Here is a 6,366-nt window from a genome sequence, read left to right on the forward strand (position 1 = left end):
TTTGGAGCGCAGCAATGAGAAATAAAATGGCAAAACTGCGCATGAGTATGCCCCACAATGCACAGGCGCGTCGTATGGGTACAAAGAGGTTTGATGCTGAACAATGGCTTTAATGAAGAATCCATTCGCACAGCCGATTGCAAGTTGATTGACAGGAAGAAGGCGTTTGTGGGTGTCAACTGACCGTTTTCTGGGAGTGTTTGGAAAAACACAGGCGTGTGCGGGCGCTTGCAGGGCGGGTGTCTGATGTAAATTCCGGGAACAAAAAGACTGAAGTGATCGCAAGGGCTGAGTAAGTCCAGACCTACTCAGAAACTGCACAAAATGTTTTTGCAGAGCTCCGCTGCAAAGCCTTTCGCACACTTGCAAAGCGAAAATACACTCCCCGTGTGCGGCGACTATGCATTTGCATGGCTGCTAAAAGTAGCTAACGAGCAATCAACTCAGAATTAGAGATGAGCGGATTCGGTTTTACTCGGTTTTACTCGGTTCTTAAAACCGAATCTTATTGGCTATCCAAAACACGTGACATCCGTGAGCCAATAAGATGTCGTTTTGAGAACAGAGTAAAACCGAGTAAAACCGAATCCACTCATCTCTACTCAGAATGAGGGCCCATGTGCACTGCAGGGGGGCAGATGTAACATGTGCAGAGAGAGTTAAATTTGGGTGTGGTGTGTTCAATCTGAAATCTATATTGCAGTGCAAAAATAAAGCAGCCAGTATTTACCCTGCACAGAAAAAATATATATAACCCACCCAAATGTAACCCTATATAACCTGTTATATCTTCCCCTCCCTGCAGTGCACATGGTTTTGCCCATTAGCTAACAAAGTTGCTGCTGCGATCAGATCTGAATTACCCCCCCATAGAACATAGCTATTGTACATGGAGCAAACGTAAACCCGGACAAGTCATATTACAAACAAGGAGATGAAAATGCAATTTTTATTCTATGTATAATTATACTTTCCTACTTTAACAATTTAAAATGGTAACTCAGAAATGGTGAAATGTGCTAAAATTATGACACACCACATGTCCATATTTGCTGCATCTATAGTAATTAATTTTGTGCTTTCTACAACTACATATATACTAAAAGTCACTACAGTATGTAAAGGTAAACTCTTCTGTCATCTTCAGTTTTTAATTGACAACAATACACAGAAGTAACTATGCAGGAACTACTGTGGATTGTTGTCGATGTTATTTGTGATTGGTGAGAATCACACCAAGTTCCAGCAGCCTACTTAAGCGGGCACACAGGTGTTTTATTGGTATCTGGTCTTTAGGTCGACAGCACTAAGGGTTGACACTCATTAGGTCGACCACTATTGGTCGACATACATTAGGTTGACACAGACTTGCCGACATTCTGGCTGCTCTCTGCGGGAGAGAGCAGCCAGGTCGGCTCAGCAAGGGGGCAGGGGAGGGCTCTGACGTGGGGAGGAGGAGGTCCGGAGGCGGGACGGAGGCGGAGCAAGGGTGGGGCGGGGCGGAGTTGGGTGGGATCACGATTACGCCCACTTTAAGCCACACCCCCTGCTCTGTTATGCCGCGATCACCGGCATTACACTGCAGGGGGCGTGGCTATGATGACGCGATTCTGCAAGAATCGCGTCATCAACTGCCCGGACCGCCCACTTTACACACTAAGTGGGCGGACGGGCAGGGGGGGACCCCTGATTCCGGGAGACTTGCTTGCTCTTCCGGGGGGCCGGGAGGGTCACCCGATTTTCGGGAGCCTCCCAGCCATTCCGGGAGAGTAGGCAAGTATGGGTTGACATGGTCATTAGGTCGACATGACAAAGGTCGGCACATGAAGAGGTCGACGTGAATTTTGTTACTTTTTTATCTTTTTAACTTTTTCATACTTTACGATCCACGTGTACTATGATTGGGAATAGTAACCTGTGCCGAGCGCAGCGGTAGCAGAGCGAGGTACCTTGCCCGAAGCATGGCGAGCAAAGCGAGCCATGTGAGGGGTCACGGTGCACTAATTGGGATCCTTGGTCACTTTACAAAGAATACGAGACCACAAAAATGTTAAAAACTCACGTCAACCTTTTCCCATGTCGACCGTATGACAGGTGTCGACCAATTTCAGGTGTCTACCTAATCACTGTCAAATAATAGTGGTCGACCTAATGACTGTAAACCTAGTTACTGTCGACCCAACGATCCACACCCATTTTATTATATATATCTATTCAGTTTTTCATTGTTTACTGCTCCTTGGAGGTCATTCCGAGTTGTTCGCTCGCAAGCTGCTTTTAGCAGCTTTGCACACGCTAAGCCGCCGCCTACTGGGAGTGTATCTTAGCTTCTTAAAATTGCGAACGAAAGATTCGCCATATTGCGAATAGACATCTCTGTGCAGTTTCTGAGTAGCTCCAGACTTACTTGGCATCTGCGATCAGTTCAGTGCTTGTCGTTCCTGGTTTGATGTCACAAACACACCCAGCGCTCATCCAGACACTCCTCCTTTTCTCCAGCCACTCCCACGTTTTTCCCAGAAACTGTAGCGTTTTTTCCCACACGCCCATAAAACGACCAGTTTCCGCCCAGAAACACCCACTTCCTGTCAATCACATTACTATAGCCTGAACGAAGAAAAAACCTTGTAAAGCCGTGAGTAAAATTCCTAACTGCATAGCAAATTTACTTGGCGCAGTCGCAGTGCGGACATTGCGCATGCGCACTAAGCGGAAAATCGCTGCGATGCAAAAAAATTTACAGAGCGAACAACTCAGAATGACCCCCATTGTCTTTAATTTTAAGACGTTAAACTTTAAACATAGATTTTTCATGAGATAAAGAAAATCTATTCTGTTACTGGAGTTGGTTAAGTATATTTATCAGTCAAGCTATATTCTCTAGAATTTCTACAATCACATGCAGCTGTGGCTAAATTTTCTGTTTTTCTGGAATGCTAAATTACATACACAAAACCACTTTGAGGGGGAAATTTATTAAGAATTGTGTTGGGCTGCCATCAATGATCACTCCTTATTGCTGGAACTTCACTGACAGAAATGTATTGCTTTAACATATTTACAATCTATTTTTGTGCTAGATTACAAAGAACTATACAGTATGTCAGTCACCGGGAAGACTTATGTCAGTTTTTATTGGAAGACTTTTTTAAGCTACATTTTATCATACCAGAAAGCAAAAGGTTGAATAATTTCCAAAATGTTGCAGATCAATAGTTACCAGGATATCTGATCTGTAGATCTACACTAAAAAGGTCTACAGTCAAGAGGTAGACCACTACAGGTAGACATACATTAGGTCAGTGGTTCTCAAACTCGGTCCTCAGGACCCCACACGGTGCATGTTTTGCAGGTAACCCAGCAGGTGCACAGGTGAATTAATTACTCAATGACACATTTTAAAAGGTCCACAGGTGGAGCTAATTATTTCACTTGTGATTCTGTGAGGAGACCTGCAAAACATGCACTGTGTGGGGTCCTGAGGACCGAGTTTGAGAACCTGTGCATTAGGTCGACAGAGTCAAAAGGTCAAAAGGTCAACATGTAAAATGTAGACAGGGTCAAAAGCTACCAGAGTGTGGAAGAAAGTTTCATAACTTAGGAATCTTTCCCGTATTTCACATAGTTAGCTTCTAAAACATATAAATGTTTCAGCAGATATATATTAGTAATGAAAAAAGGAAACAGGGCATTATAAATTGAAATGCTCATACCCTTCACTACTCATGGGTCAGACTTATGAGCGACCAACCCATGTTTAAATTCTGTTCACATGGGAACCTTCTCCACTTTGGCATTCAAAGTTCTTGCTTGCATATTTGCTGCCATCACCAAACATTGCACCTTCAGCCACAAACTAATGATAGGAGTCCACTGCCTGGAAAACCTATGAAGGGAAGTATGCCGTCATCAGTGCCTACAAACAAATATATGTTCTAAAATTCTGGATAACTTTCAGTGCAAATTTACTGTATGTGGAATCGCCAGATTGCCCGGACATCTCATGTCTCATAAAATAGCACCATACTAATTTCTCAGCTGTTATAACTTGCAGCTATTGATATTGTTAATTACTGAGAAGGGCAATCACATTGTAGGAACATAATTTGCCTTGAATCTGCCTCTAAATGTAATTTTTTTGCATACGGAATCCACAAAAATAATACTTGGACATTTAATATGTGTCAGGTCTCTGGGTTTGTCTGTCCCCGGCGGGGGCGCTAGTGGGTCAGTGTTGGTGCGATGTACAAAGCGGGGAGGCAATATGAAAGTCCGGCGCATAAGCGCTGATGTTTATTACACAGGGATCACAGAGTAGATGGTATAGCAGTGAATGACAAACTGAAACCAGGCAATAAAGTAACAGTGATTGGTAATTGAATCCAAAACAACTGAAAAGTCTCTTGCAACAAAAATATATAGTGACTTGATGCTGAATGTGAATGAAATAAACAGAACTCCGGTAAAACAGTTACTGTATAACAAAGTCCGTATGGCCACACTAGGCCCAAGCAGGAGACAGTCTCTATGCAATGAGGTGATATACTTGCAGAGATGCACAGATGGTATGCAATTAGCAGTGCACAGGTAATAATGAATGTAACACCTGAAGAGAGTCTCTTACGGCTTGATGAGCTGGTAACCGGCTGTGGATGAAGTCTGAAGAAAACAGGAGAGCTGTAGTGAGATGAGATGACAAGAGGTAATCACGGGGAATCGCTGGAAACAGGAACACAGGAGTCCGGAGAACAAGGCACACCGTATGTGACTCGTTGTCTGAGGCAATGTGAGTGAGCCACGGACTGGGAGTTATACCCGTGGCTCTGCAGTCATTGGTCACTGAACTCTGGGTGGAGACACAGTGCTGGATTGCACACCCGGATCAGCTGAGTGCAGGAGTCATGGCAACGACCTCACAGGCAGGACGCCGGCACACAGCAGAATGCACATAGGACCAGACTCAGGGGTACTCAGCAAGGCGAAAGATGACGCTTGCGGTCCATACACACATGCAGCCGCAACTGGGGCCATGACCTCCGGAGGCCCGCACACCAGCGCGCTGGTAGGTGAGATGTAGCAGAGCGCCGATTCCTGACAGTACCCCCTCCTTTATGGGTGGGCACCGAACACCCACGAGGCTTGGCAGGGAAGAGTCTGTGGAAGGCTTGGACCAACCGTGGAGCATGGACATCCGTGGCGTTAACCCAACTTCTCTCTTCAGGACCATATCCAGACCAGTCAATCAGGTATTGCAAATGACCATAACGATGTCGAGAGTCTAAGATCTTTTCCACCTCGTATTCCACGCCCCGATGAGTTTGTACTTTTGGAGCTGCTGGAAGCGTTCTCTGGAAACGATTGAGAATTAGTGGTCTGAGGAGAGAAATATGGAATGAGTTGGGAACTTTCAAAAAAGCAGGCAGTTTTAACTTATAAGCCACTGGATTAATAACACTTTCCACCGGGAATGGCCCAATAAACCGAGGAGCAAATTTCATTGATGGAACTCTGAGACGGAGATTTCGGGTAGATAACCAGACTTTGTCGCCCGGTTTTAAACTAGGAACTGCTCGTCTCTTTCGATCAGCAAACATTTTATACCGTTGAGAAACTTTTTTAAGAGATAAATGAATCTTCTTCCAAATTTGAGCGAACCGCTGAAGAGCAGAAGCAGCCGCAGGCACATCTATGACGGGTAACTCTTGGAAATCAGGTACTCTAGGATGCTGTCCATAAACTGCGAAAAAAGGAGTTGTATCTGTAGAAGTATGATAACGAAAATTATGAGCAAACTCTGCCCAGGGCAATAATTCTACCCAGTCATCCTGTGAAGAAGAGATATACAGTCTCAAATAGGTCTCAAGCTCTTGATTTACCCTCTCTGTCTGCCCATTTGTTTGAGGGTGATAGGCCGTAGAGAATTTTAGTTTTACTTGTAGCGCAGAACACAGAGCCCTCCAGAACTTGGCCACAAACTGTACACCTCGATCAGATATAATTTCTGTTGGAAGTCCATGTAACCTAAATATTTCGTGACAAAACAACTGTGCCAATTTTGGAGCAGAGGGTAACCCCATGAGTGGAATGAAGTGCGCCATTTTTGAGAACCTATCGACAACTACCCAGATGGTGTCATACCCTTTGGATGGAGGGAGATCAGAAATAAAATCCATCGATAAGTGAGACCAAGGGCGCCTGGGAATGGAATTGGGTAACAATTGGCCTGCGGGAGCCTGACGAGAAACTTTATGCTGAGCACATTTGGGACATGAAGCTATAAATTCTTGAATATCTATTTTCATTCGAGGCCACCAATACGTTTGGGACAGGAACTTGAAAGTCTTGAGAACCCCAGGGTGACCATTA

The sequence above is a fragment of the Pseudophryne corroboree genome, chromosome 10, assembly GCF_028390025.1.
Source record: "Pseudophryne corroboree isolate aPseCor3 chromosome 10, aPseCor3.hap2, whole genome shotgun sequence".
NCBI lineage: Eukaryota > Metazoa > Chordata > Amphibia > Anura > Myobatrachidae > Pseudophryne > Pseudophryne corroboree.